This window comes from Hyla sarda, unplaced genomic scaffold, assembly GCF_029499605.1.
Source record: "Hyla sarda isolate aHylSar1 unplaced genomic scaffold, aHylSar1.hap1 scaffold_749, whole genome shotgun sequence".
Lineage (NCBI taxonomy): Eukaryota > Metazoa > Chordata > Amphibia > Anura > Hylidae > Hyla > Hyla sarda.
In genome coordinates this window covers 137,959-152,113 of record NW_026610772.1, presented here as the reverse complement: position 1 = coordinate 152,113, position 14,155 = coordinate 137,959, and the positions used below count along the sequence as shown (strand labels likewise).

At 43.9% G+C, this 14,155-nt stretch overlaps 4 non-coding genes and 1 pseudogene across 4 annotated transcripts; all 5 read left to right on the top strand.

Moving 5' to 3' along the window:
• The first annotated feature begins 3,748 nt into the window (after positions 1-3,748).
• Positions 3,749-3,955, top strand: LOC130345264 (U2 spliceosomal RNA; annotated as a pseudogene).
• A 2,080-nt stretch (positions 3,956-6,035) lies between these two features.
• Positions 6,036-6,226, top strand: LOC130345247 (U2 spliceosomal RNA). The gene has a single exon (XR_008883984.1). It is a non-coding gene; the product is annotated as a U2 spliceosomal RNA (small nuclear RNA).
• Positions 6,227-8,307: 2,081 nt separating this feature from the next.
• Positions 8,308-8,498, top strand: LOC130345246 (U2 spliceosomal RNA). Its single transcript, XR_008883983.1, has one exon. It is a non-coding gene; the product is annotated as a U2 spliceosomal RNA (small nuclear RNA).
• Positions 8,499-10,581: 2,083 nt separating this feature from the next.
• LOC130345257 (U2 spliceosomal RNA) lies at positions 10,582-10,772 on the top strand. The gene has a single exon (XR_008883993.1). It is a non-coding gene; the product is annotated as a U2 spliceosomal RNA (small nuclear RNA).
• Positions 10,773-12,852: 2,080 nt separating this feature from the next.
• Positions 12,853-13,043, top strand: LOC130345245 (U2 spliceosomal RNA). The gene has a single exon (XR_008883982.1). It is a non-coding gene; the product is annotated as a U2 spliceosomal RNA (small nuclear RNA).
• Positions 13,044-14,155: the final 1,112 nt, after the last annotated feature.

Sequence of the window (14,155 nt, the reverse complement as noted above, 5' to 3'; positions counted from 1 at the left end):
CGTCTCTGAGGTACCAGAGACGGAACTAAGTGAACACCCGACCCCTATGGAGGGGCAAGAGGTGGAAGAACCCAAAGAGTCTGGAGCCCTGATTGCCAGGATGCCCGAGAACAACTATGCCTCAATCATGATGGAGGAGGGGGGTCGGCTGAGTGATGGTGCCTCCTCTCCTGCTTCCTCTATGCGTACAGTTGAGTCAGATTTTGGGGGGTATGAGGCTTCGGAGGGGGAATCAGAGGTGTAAGACGTTTTCTTGTACATTCCCATGGCTGAGTTGTCCGGTCTGTCCTTGAACGTGAGAAGTGTGAGCGCCAGAGTAAGAAGGGTTGCCCTATTTAATTACTTGTCGGTTTTTGCTGCTTCCGTCCTTTTCCTGCAGGAATGTGGCATCCCGCACAGATTAAATTATAAAGAATATGAAGATGATTGGGTGCACGGTCCATCAGTCTGGTCTGGATCAAATGAGTCCAGATCAGCAGGGGTCGCCATACTTTTTAAAGGGAACGTTTTAATTGAGAGTTTTAACGAAATTTTACCAGGCAGAATTTTATTGGTCAGCGCTTTTATTAATGGTATTAAATGGCAGTTTTTAAATTTTTATGGTTCTCCTGATAAGAATGAAAGAATAAAAATGTTGGAGATTTTACCCCTTTTTATTAACAATTCTAGTCCTCTTGTTTTATCAGGTGATTTTAATTGTATTTTAAGGGGAGAACGCCGTTTTTCGAACGCAGTGAGTAGGAACTATGATAAGACGTCTTTTATGTTAAAAAACTTGATTTTAGATTTTAATCTCATTGATGTTTTTAAAAAATGTAATTTTAACGTACCAGAGGAAGACGGTGTTACCTGGAGCAATGCAAGCTGTAGCTCCAGGATAGATTTTATTTTTTGTTCTTATCAAGTACTGCCTTTTAACTGTGATCTTTTTACCAATGTTTTTTCTGACCATAAATTATTGTATTTTAAAGTTAAAAGTGATTTTAAAAGGAGAACTGGTAGGAATGCCTGGAAGTTAAACGTGTCCCTTTTAGAAGATCCGCAGGTTTTATCAGATTTTATCACCTTTTACAAGGAATGCAGACGAGTAAAAGACCCCAACACTCCCACCAGTATCTGGTGGGAAAAAATGAAACTAAAAATAAAAGAATTTTTTATCCGTGTTGGGGTTAGGAAAGCTAAAGAAAAACGTGAATTTTATAATATCCTAAATACTCGTCTGCAAACCCTGTACAAATTCAGAGCACATGGGATGGAGGTGGAGAAGGAGGTACATGATCTTAAAAAAGAAATAACTAAGTGCCTGGAGCAGAAAGGAAAAGAAATTATCTTTAGGTCTCGAATACAGCATCTTGAGGAAAACGAGACCTGCTCCAGGTATTTTTTTAAGAAAATACATGAAAATAGAAGGTTAATAGAAAACATTGAAGGAGTGAATGATGTACAGGGTATTTTAAAAAAGGTGCAAGAGTTTTATGCGGATCTTTTTAATGTAAAACACATTGATGAATGTTTTATGAATGACTCGTTAAAGGAGATCACCAATTTTTTAGATCCTGTCTCACAGTCTTTTTTATTGCAGAATATTTCAGAGCAGGAGATTTTAGAGACCGTCAAGAGTTTTAAAACAGGTAAAGTGCCTGGGCCGGATGGTATACCCATTGAATTTTATGTTACTTTTTATGGTATTTTAAAAGAAGATTTGTTCTCCCTTTTTACGGAAGTCTTTAAGTCTAAAATCCTCCCAGGCTCATGGAAGAAGGGTGATGTCTCCCTGCTATTCAAAAAGGGAGACCGGTCGGAACTCAAAAACTGGAGACCAATCACCCTTCTGAACTGCGACTATAAAATAATGGCGAAACTGTGTGCTAACCGCTTAAAGAACGTAATCCATAAAATAATTCATACAAACCAAGTCTGTGGGGTGCCTGGGAGGAGTTTATGGGAGAACCTAAACCTTTTAAAGGATGTAATTAGCGACACCAAATTAAGAAAAGGAAAGCTGGCGGTTTTATCCATAGATTTTGAAAAAGCTTTCGACAGGGTGTCACATTTTTATCTTTTTAAGGTTTTAGAGAAAATGGGTATACCTGATGGCTTTTTATTGTCTCTTAGAGCTTTTTATGATAACTGTACTAGTAAAATTTTAGTAAATGGTTTTAAGACACAGGGCGTGATTTTAAATTCCGGAGTGAAGCAGGGGTGTCCCTTGTCCCCACTACTCTTCATTTGCGCAATAGAGCCTCTTTTATGTACAATACGAAAGGATAAGCAGATCCATGGAGTCCCCCTGCCAGGAGGAGGGGGACTAGAGGCGAAGGTAGTGGGGTACATGGACGATGTTGCGGTGTTTTGCAGGGACACCCCATCGCTTCAGAAGACGCTAAAACAGATTCAATATTTTAATTGTGCCTCCGGTTTTAAAGTCAATTTTAACAAAAGTAACATTTTAAACATAGGCGGAATGCCTGTGTATGATGTGCCCGTCCCTGTGTCTGAGTCGGTGCAGATTTTAGGTGTCTCCTTTGACGAGTCTAATAATGGTTTTAATAGCTGGGACTTGGTGGCTCAAAAAATAAATAAGAAAATATGTATGTGGAACATGCGAGAACTTACAATGGAAGGGAAGGTTTTAATTACAAAAATGGTGCTTTTACCTATTTTATTGTATTTAAGTCTGGTTTTCCCACCCCCCGAAATGGTTCTAAAGAAAATAACAAAAGCTTGTTTTACTTTCTTTTGGAGTTCTAAGAGCGAAAAATTAAAGAGACAAATTGTGATAAAACCGAACTCCAGGGGCGGTAAGGATTTTCCAGATTTTAAAGCTTTCCTTTTAATAAAGTTTTTTAGCATGTGTTTTACTACTGTTTTTAAAGATAGCTACTGGTCTTATTTTGTTCGTTTTAATACTGGTTATTTTATGCGGAGGAACGGCTGGTTTTCTACAGTTTTAAGTTGCCCTTATTCTTTGAATTTACCCCCTCAATACATGATTTTAGGAAAAATTTTAAACTTATATAATTTTAAAGGTAAAAGGGTTCAGGATCTGTGCAATAGCAAAAAACTACTAAAGGAAATAAAAGAAACCAGTACCGTGACTCCCATCAAAAATTTTAACGAACAGAAGTGTATACAGATTTGGAAGATGTTGAGTATTAATTATCTTTTTAATTCACAGAAGGACCTGGCCTGGAGCTGCGCACACGAGTGTCTTCCATGCCGGGCATTCCAGCACCGAAGAGGATTATCCAACTCTGCAACCTGCCCGAGGGAGGGATGCCGACAAGAGGAGACCGTGCACCATCTAATATGGACTTGTTTTTACTCGCAGAAAATATGGACAAAGATACTCCCTCTGGTAAAAAGGATAACTGGACTAAAAGACTTAAATATTGCAGTGTTTTTTTATGGTTGCCTGGAATGCCCAACACGGACTCAAGAGACTATTGCATGGAAGATCATAAACTGTGTGAAGGCAGCTCTGTGGAAGGCCAGGAATATTTTATTGTTCAAGCATGAGGTTTTATCTGTGAAGGACATTTTATCTATCTGTTTTTATGAAATGTACCAGTACTATCTTTTAGACAAGAAGAGATTTCCGCTTTTATCTAGAAAATGGTTTTTAAAAGAATGGAATTCTATCTTGTAAAGCCACCAAGTGCCCATTTTATGTTTTAATATGTTGTAAATATGTTATTTATATGTAACTGTATTTATTGACATATTTGCACAACTTTGTTAACATTATTTAATTTTTAATAAAGTTGCCCCCGTAAGGGTAGTCAAGTTAAAAAAAAAAAAATCTGTTCTTATCAGTTTAATATCTGATACGTCCCCTATCTGGGGACCATATATTAAATGGATTTTTGAGAACGGGGGCCGATTTCGAAGCTTGCTTCCGTCGCCCTATGCATTGACCCGATATGGCAGTATCTTCGGGTACAGTGCACCACCCCCTTACAGGGTTAAAAAGAAAGATTCCTACTTTCATTGCTACCTGCTTGCTGGCTAGCCAGCTAGCCAGCCCTGTGGGCCTTGCTGCTGCTGCAGCCAAAAAACAAAAGGTGGTGCTGCTGCTGCTTCTGCTGCTTCTGCTTCTGCTTGTGTCTGGCCCCTGTTGGAGCGTCCAGGCACAGGACTTCTGCTGCTGCTGACTAAATGGCCTCCTTAATTGGATCATTTGAGTAGCCAGCACACCTGTGCAGGTAGGGCATGACATGATAGGCAGCTGCCTTGATAGCGGGTGGGTGCTGAATGTTCCTAATTGACAAAATAAGATTAATGCTTATGAAGAAATATAAAATCTCATCCCTTCCCCAATATCGCGCCACACCCCTACCCCTTAATTCCCTGGTTGAACGTGATGGACATATGTCTTTTTTCGACCGTACTAACTATGTAACTATGTAACATAACATGGGGGGGGGGGTCTCCTGGCTGTTCACACAGGTGTGTCATTGCTGTACATTGACCATGCATTGCTTCTGTGGTATTGCAAAGGCAAAGACAAATGCTTCCAGCCATCCATTGCACTAATGGATTGGTCATCAGCTGGCTGTCTATGTCCCGCATCAATATAGACCAAAGTACAGAGGGTTAGGCTATGCTATTGTGCACCTACCTGATGCATCAGAAGGTGCGAGGCCCTTGCTAAATTCTGTGCACAGACTTTGAGATCTATGCTTTAGACTGTATCTAAACCTGCTCCAACATGGACTGACATTCTGGCCTACTTTCAGCCGATGCGACTTGTCTGTCGCTGAACAGTCGCTTTTTATGTATTCAGCACCTATGTATAATGTTGTAAAAATGCTCTAGAAGCTAAAGTCGCAGAAATGTCACACATATTTGGCCTGCAACTTTCTGTGCGACAAATTCAGACAGGAAAAATCAGTATAAATCCTTAGAAAATTATCCCCCAGTGTCTCCATCTGCTGGCGGTATTGAATAAGCATTGCTGCACTGATGGGGTATGCATTAGACGAAAAAAAAGAAGAAAAAGAAGAATAATACGCCCAGAAAAGAGGCGAAAAGGAGAAAAACGTAAAAAAACGTGAAAAAAAAGTAAGAGGAAGAGAAGGGAAAAAAAGGTGGAAATGGGTTTAAAAGTGATTTCGGCGGAGAAATATATATATATATATATATATATATATATATATATATGCGCACACACACACATAGATATAAACGTATTCTCCGTTGAGATATTGCAGCCGCTGCTGTGTCCAGGCCCAGGAGCCTTAGCACTGTGCTGTGATGTCACTCAATACCACTGACATCACTAGGTGTAAACAACATCTCTCCTTTGCTGTGTATGTGACTATGGAGCTGTTTGGTGATGTCGTCTATTACGGCCTTCATAGAAGCAACAGGAGATTGTTGCATCCATCTTGAACCCTCAGAACTACAGTGCTATGATGTCACTCACTTCCACAGGCCTTGCAGAGTGTAAACAACAACAACCCAGCTTTGTTGTGTATGTAACCAAAGGGATTTGTGATGTCACCTAGAACCTTCACAGCAGCGACAGCTTTATGAGGAGCATCAGCACTGCTCTGCCTGAGCAGAACCATCACCGCCATAGGTTGTCAAATAACCCGGATTTAACCCACACAGGTAAGTCCAATGGGGTGCAGGCATGTCCTCTATGCTTACAGCTTCCCGTGGGTGTTGGTTTGATACCGTTTGGGGACAGCCAAGGAGGCATCTGCAGGCAACAAAGGTAGGTGTGTGCTTGTGTGTGTGTTTCCTATGCAGATCCTAAGCCCAGTGTCACATGCAAGTAGGAGGAGTAAGAAGGGTTCCTGGCAAATCCGGGTTATGGATTGCATTTAAAAAGGCCCCGTGGGAGTGCAATGGGCCCCTGTCTTGCTGCTTAGCAATAATGGTATGGGTTTAGGTTCTGCTGTGTGTACTGGTGGTTGACTGCCCCCCAGCCCAGAGTGTGCATGGAAAATTGTCTGGCAGCCTCCCTGACAGCAAGCAGTGATAGTGCCCATGAAGGGGACCTTGTTGGGCCCGCCCCTTTCACGGTTATCGCTTCTCGGCCTTTTGGCTAAGATCAAGTGTAGTATCTGTTCTTATCAGTTTAATATCTGATACGTCCCCTATCTGGGGACCATATATTAAATGGATTTTTGAGAACGGGGGCCGATTTCGAAGCTTGCTTCCGTCGCCCTATGCATTGACCCGATATGGCAGTATCTTCGGGTACAGTGCACCACCCCCTTACAGGGTTAAAAAGAAAGATTCCTACTTTCATTGCTACCTGCTTGCTGGCTAGCCAGCTAGCCAGCCCTGTGGGCCTTGCTGCTGCTGCAGCCAAAAAACAAAAGGTGGTGCTGCTGCTGCTTCTGCTGCTTCTGCTTCTGCTTGTGTCTGGCCCCTGTTGGAGCGTCCAGGCACAGGACTTCTGCTGCTGCTGACTAAATGGCCTCCTTAATTGGATCATTTGAGTAGCCAGCACACCTGTGCAGGTAGGGCATGACATGATAGGCAGCTGCCTTGATAGCGGGTGGGTGCTGAATGTTCCTAATTGACAAAATAAGATTAATGCTTATGAAGAAATATAAAATCTCATCCCTTCCCCAATATCGCGCCACACCCCTACCCCTTAATTCCCTGGTTGAACGTGATGGACATATGTCTTTTTTCGACCGTACTAACTATGTAACTATGTAACATAACATGGGGGGGGGGGGTCTCCTGGCTGTTCACACAGGTGTGTCATTGCTGTACATTGACCATGCATTGCTTCTGTGGTATTGCAAAGGCAAAGACAAATGCTTCCAGCCATCCATTGCACTAATGGATTGGTCATCAGCTGGCTGTCTATGTCCCGCATCAATATAGACCAAAGTACAGAGGGTTAGGCTATGCTATTGTGCACCTACCTGATGCATCAGAAGGTGCGAGGCCCTTGCTAAATTCTGTGCACAGACTTTGAGATCTATGCTTTAGACTGTATCTAAACCTGCTCCAACATGGACTGACATTCTGGCCTACTTTCAGCCGATGCGACTTGTCTGTCGCTGAACAGTCGCTTTTTATGTATTCAGCACCTATGTATAATGTTGTAAAAATGCTCTAGAAGCTAAAGTCGCAGAAATGTCACACATATTTGGCCTGCAACTTTCTGTGCGACAAATTCAGACAGGAAAAATCAGTATAAATCCTTAGAAAATTATCCCCCAGTGTCTCCATCTGCTGGCGGTATTGAATAAGCATTGCTGCACTGATGGGGTATGCATTAGACGAAAAAAAAGAAGAAAAAGAAGAATAATACGCCCAGAAAAGAGGCGAAAAGGAGAAAAACGTAAAAAAACGTGAAAAAAAAGTAAGAGGAAGAGAAGGGAAAAAAAGGTGGAAATGGGTTTAAAAGTGATTTCGGCGGAGAAATATATATATATATATATATATATATATATATATATATGCGCACACACACACATAGATATAAACGTATTCTCCGTTGAGATATTGCAGCCGCTGCTGTGTCCAGGCCCAGGAGCCTTAGCACTGTGCTGTGATGTCACTCAATACCACTGACATCACTAGGTGTAAACAACATCTCTCCTTTGCTGTGTATGTGACTATGGAGCTGTTTGGTGATGTCGTCTATTACGGCCTTCATAGAAGCAACAGGAGATTGTTGCATCCATCTTGAACCCTCAGAACTACAGTGCTATGATGTCACTCACTTCCACAGGCCTTGCAGAGTGTAAACAACAACAACCCAGCTTTGTTGTGTATGTAACCAAAGGGATTTGTGATGTCACCTAGAACCTTCACAGCAGCGACAGCTTTATGAGGAGCATCAGCACTGCTCTGCCTGAGCAGAACCATCACCGCCATAGGTTGTCAAATAACCCGGATTTAACCCACACAGGTAAGTCCAATGGGGTGCAGGCATGTCCTCTATGCTTACAGCTTCCCGTGGGTGTTGGTTTGATACCGTTTGGGGACAGCCAAGGAGGCATCTGCAGGCAACAAAGGTAGGTGTGTGCTTGTGTGTGTGTTTCCTATGCAGATCCTAAGCCCAGTGTCACATGCAAGTAGGAGGAGTAAGAAGGGTTCCTGGCAAATCCGGGTTATGGATTGCATTTAAAAAGGCCCCGTGGGAGTGCAATGGGCCCCTGTCTTGCTGCTTAGCAATAATGGTATGGGTTTAGGTTCTGCTGTGTGTACTGGTGGTTGACTGCCCCCCAGCCCAGAGTGTGCATGGAAAATTGTCTGGCAGCCTCCCTGACAGCAAGCAGTGATAGTGCCCATGAAGGGGACCTTGTTGGGCCCGCCCCTTTCACGGTTATCGCTTCTCGGCCTTTTGGCTAAGATCAAGTGTAGTATCTGTTCTTATCAGTTTAATATCTGATACGTCCCCTATCTGGGGACCATATATTAAATGGATTTTTGAGAACGGGGGCCGATTTCGAAGCTTGCTTCCGTCGCCCTATGCATTGACCCGATATGGCAGTATCTTCGGGTACAGTGCACCACCCCCTTACAGGGTTAAAAAGAAAGATTCCTACTTTCATTGCTACCTGCTTGCTGGCTAGCCAGCTAGCCAGCCCTGTGGGCCTTGCTGCTGCTGCAGCCAAAAAACAAAAGGTGGTGCTGCTGCTGCTTCTGCTTCTGCTTGTGTCTGGCCCCTGTTGGAGCGTCCAGGCACAGGACTTCTGCTGCTGCTGACTAAATGGCCTCCTTAATTGGATCATTTGAGTAGCCAGCACACCTGTGCAGGTAGGGCATGACATGATAGGCAGCTGCCTTGATAGCGGGTGGGTGCTGAATGTTCCTAATTGACAAAATAAGATTAATGCTTATGAAGAAATATAAAATCTCATCCCTTCCCCAATATCGCGCCACACCCCTACCCCTTAATTCCCTGGTTGAACGTGATGGACATATGTCTTTTTTCGACCGTACTAACTATGTAACTATGTAACATAACATGGGGGGGGGGGTCTCCTGGCTGTTCACACAGGTGTGTCATTGCTGTACATTGACCATGCATTGCTTCTGTGGTATTGCAAAGGCAAAGACAAATGCTTCCAGCCATCCATTGCACTAATGGATTGGTCATCAGCTGGCTGTCTATGTCCCGCATCAATATAGACCAAAGTACAGAGGGTTAGGCTATGCTATTGTGCACCTACCTGATGCATCAGAAGGTGCGAGGCCCTTGCTAAATTCTGTGCACAGACTTTGAGATCTATGCTTTAGACTGTATCTAAACCTGCTCCAACATGGACTGACATTCTGGCCTACTTTCAGCCGATGCGACTTGTCTGTCGCTGAACAGTCGCTTTTTATGTATTCAGCACCTATGTATAATGTTGTAAAAATGCTCTAGAAGCTAAAGTCGCAGAAATGTCCCACATATTTGGCCTGCAACTTTCTGTGCGACAAATTCAGACAGGAAAAATCAGTATAAATCCTTAGAAAATTATCCCCCAGTGTCTCCATCTGCTGGCGGTATTGAATAAGCATTGCTGCACTGATGGGGTATGCATTAGACGAAAAAAAAGAAGAAAAAGAAGAATAATACGCCCAGAAAAGAGGCGAAAAGGAGAAAAACGTAAAAAAACGTGAAAAAAAAGTAAGAGGAAGAGAAGGGAAAAAAAGGTGGAAATGGGTTTAAAAGTGATTTCGGCGGAGAAATATATATATATATATATATATATATATATATATATATATATATATATATGCGCACACACACACATAGATATAAACGTATTCTCCGTTGAGATATTGCAGCCGCTGCTGTGTCCAGGCCCAGGAGCCTTAGCACTGTGCTGTGATGTCACTCAATACCACTGACATCACTAGGTGTAAACAACATCTCTCCTTTGCTGTGTATGTGACTATGGAGCTGTTTGGTGATGTCGTCTATTACGGCCTTCATAGAAGCAACAGGAGATTGTTGCATCCATCTTGAACCCTCAGAACTACAGTGCTATGATGTCACTCACTTCCACAGGCCTTGCAGAGTGTAAACAACAACAACCCAGCTTTGTTGTGTATGTAACCAAAGGGATTTGTGATGTCACCTAGAACCTTCACAGCAGCGACAGCTTTATGAGGAGCATCAGCACTGCTCTGCCTGAGCAGAACCATCACCGCCATAGGTTGTCAAATAACCCGGATTTAACCCACACAGGTAAGTCCAATGGGGTGCAGGCATGTCCTCTATGCTTACAGCTTCCCGTGGGTGTTGGTTTGATACCGTTTGGGGACAGCCAAGGAGGCATCTGCAGGCAACAAAGGTAGGTGTGTGCTTGTGTGTGTGTTTCCTATGCAGATCCTAAGCCCAGTGTCACATGCAAGTAGGAGGAGTAAGAAGGGTTCCTGGCAAATCCGGGTTATGGATTGCATTTAAAAAGGCCCCGTGGGAGTGCAATGGGCCCCTGTCTTGCTGCTTAGCAATAATGGTATGGGTTTAGGTTCTGCTGTGTGTACTGGTGGTTGCCTGCCCCCCAGCCCAGAGTGTGCATGGAAAATTGTCTGGCAGCCTCCCTGACAGCAAGCAGTGATAGTGCCCATGAAGGGGACCTTGTTGGGCCCGCCCCTTTCACGGTTATCGCTTCTCGGCCTTTTGGCTAAGATCAAGTGTAGTATCTGTTCTTATCAGTTTAATATCTGATACGTCCCCTATCTGGGGACCATATATTAAATGGATTTTTGAGAACGGGGGCCGATTTCGAAGCTTGCTTCCGTCGCCCTATGCATTGACCCGATATGGCAGTATCTTTGGGTACAGTGCACCACCCCCTTACAGGGTTAAAAAGAAAGATTCCTACTTTCATTGCTACCTGCTTGCTGGCTAGCCAGCTAGCCAGCCCTGTGGGCCTTGCTGCTGCTGCAGCCAAAAAACAAAAGGTGGTGCTGCTGCTGCTTCTGCTGCTTCTGCTTCTGCTTGTGTCTGGCCCCTGTTGGAGCGTCCAGGCACAGGACTTCTGCTGCTGCTGACTAAATGGCCTCCTTAATTGGATCATTTGAGTAGCCAGCACACCTGTGCAGGTAGGGCATGACATGATAGGCAGCTGCCTTGATAGCGGGTGGGTGCTGAATGTTCCTAATTGACAAAATAAGATTAATGCTTATGAAGAAATATAAAATCTCATCCCTTCCCCAATATCGCGCCACACCCCTACCCCTTAATTCCCTGGTTGAACGTGATGGACATATGTCTTTTTTCGACCGTACTAACTATGTAACTATGTAACATAACATGGGGGGGGGGGTCTCCTGGCTGTTCACACAGGTGTGTCATTGCTGTACATTGACCATGCATTGCTTCTGTGGTATTGCAAAGGCAAAGACAAATGCTTCCAGCCATCCATTGCACTAATGGATTGGTCATCAGCTGGCTGTCTATGTCCCGCATCAATATAGACCAAAGTACAGAGGGTTAGGCTATGCTATTGTGCACCTACCTGATGCATCAGAAGGTGCGAGGCCCTTGCTAAATTCTGTGCACAGACTTTGAGATCTATGCTTTAGACTGTATCTAAACCTGCTCCAACATGGACTGACATTCTGGCCTACTTTCAGCCGATGCGACTTGTCTGTCGCTGAACAGTCGCTTTTTATGTATTCAGCACCTATGTATAATGTTGTAAAAATGCTCTAGAAGCTAAAGTCGCAGAAATGTCACACATATTTGGCCTGCAACTTTCTGTGCGACAAATTCAGACAGGAAAAATCAGTATAAATCCTTAGAAAATTATCCCCCAGTGTCTCCATCTGCTGGCGGTATTGAATAAGCATTGCTGCACTGATGGGGTATGCATTAGACGAAAAAAAAGAAGAAAAAGAAGAATAATACGCCCAGAAAAGAGGCGAAAAGGAGAAAAACGTAAAAAAACGTGAAAAAAAAGTAAGAGGAAGAGAAGGGAAAAAAAGGTGGAAATGGGTTTAAAAGTGATTTCGGCGGAGAAATATATATATATATATATATATATATATATATATATATGCGCACACACACACATATATATAAACGTATTCTCCGTTGAGATATTGCAGCCGCTGCTGTGTCCAGGCCCAGGAGCCTTAGCACTGTGCTGTGATGTCACTCAATACCACTGACATCACTAGGTGTAAACAACATCTCTCCTTTGCTGTGTATGTGACTATGGAGCTGTTTGGTGATGTCGTCTATTACGGCCTTCATAGAAGCAACAGGAGATTGTTGCATCCATCTTGAACCCTCAGAACTACAGTGCTATGATGTCACTCACTTCCACAGGCCTTGCAGAGTGTAAACAACAACAACCCAGCTTTGTTGTGTATGTAACCAAAGGGATTTGTGATGTCACCTAGAACCTTCACAGCAGCGACAGCTTTATGAGGAGCATCAGCACTGCTCTGCCTGAGCAGAACCATCACCGCCATAGGTTGTCAAATAACCCGGATTTAACCCACACAGGTAAGTCCAATGGGGTGCAGGCATGTCCTCTATGCTTACAGCTTCCCGTGGGTGTTGGTTTGATACCGTTTGGGGACAGCCAAGGAGGCATCTGCAGGCAACAAAGGTAGGTGTGTGCTTGTGTGTGTGTTTCCTATGCAGATCCTAAGCCCAGTGTCACATGCAAGTAGGAGGAGTAAGAAGGGTTCCTGGCAAATCCGGGTTATGGATTGCATTTAAAAAGGCCCCGTGGGAGTGCAATGGGCCCCTGTCTTGCTGCTTAGCAATAATGGTATGGGTTTAGGTTCTGCTGTGTGTACTGGTGGTTGACTGCCCCCCAGCCCAGAGTGTGCATGGAAAATTGTCTGGCAGCCTCCCTGACAGCAAGCAGTGATAGTGCCCATGAAGGGGACCTTGTTGGGCCCGCCCCTTTCACGGTTATCGCTTCTCGGCCTTTTGGCTAAGATCAAGTGTAGTATCTGTTCTTATCAGTTTAATATCTGATACGTCCCCTATCTGGGGACCATATATTAAATGGATTTTTGAGAACGGGGGCCGATTTCGAAGCTTGCTTCCGTCGCCCTATGCATTGACCCGATATGGCAGTATCTTCGGGTACAGTGCACCACCCCCTTACAGGGTTAAAAAGAAAGATTCCTACTTTCATTGCTACCTGCTTGCTGGCTAGCCAGCTAGCCAGCCCTGTGGGCCTTGCTGCTGCTGCAGCCAAAAAACAAAAGGTGGTGCTGCTGCTGCTTCTGCTGCTTCTGCTTCTGCTTGTGTCTGGCCCCTGTTGGAGCGTCCAGGCACAGGACTTCTGCTGCTGCTGACTAAATGGCCTCCTTAATTGGATCATTTGAGTAGCCAGCACACCTGTGCAGGTAGGGCATGACATGATAGGCAGCTGCCTTGATAGCGGGTGGGTGCTGAATGTTCCTAATTGACAAAATAAGATTAATGCTTATGAAGAAATATAAAATCTCATCCCTTCCCCAATATCGCGCCACACCCCTACCCCTTAATTCCCTGGTTGAACGTGATGGACATATGTCTTTTTTCGACCGTACTAACTATGTAACTATGTAACATAACATGGGGGGGGGGGTCTCCTGGCTGTTCACACAGGTGTGTCATTGCTGTACATTGACCATGCATTGCTTCTGTGGTATTGCAAAGGCAAAGACAAATGCTTCCAGCCATCCATTGCACTAATGGATTGGTCATCAGCTGGCTGTCTATGTCCCGCATCAATATAGACCAAAGTACAGAGGGTTAGGCTATGCTATTGTGCACCTACCTGATGCATCAGAAGGTGCGAGGCCCTTGCTAAATTCTGTGCACAGACTTTGAGATCTATGCTTTAGACTGTATCTAAACCTGCTCCAACATGGACTGACATTCTGGCCTACTTTCAGCCGATGCGACTTGTCTGTCGCTGAACAGTCGCTTTTTATGTATTCAGCACCTATGTATAATGTTGTAAAAATGCTCTAGAAGCTAAAGTCGCAGAAATGTCACACATATTTGGCCTGCAACTTTCTGTGCGACAAATTCAGACAGGAAAAATCAGTATAAATCCTTAGAAAATTATCCCCCAGTGTCTCCATCTGCTGGCGGTATTGAATAAGCATTGCTGCACTGATGGGGTATGCATTAGACGAAAAAAAAGAAGAAAAAGAAGAATAATACGCCCAGAAAAGAGGCGAAAAGGAGAAAAACGTAAAAAAACGTGAAAAAAAAGTA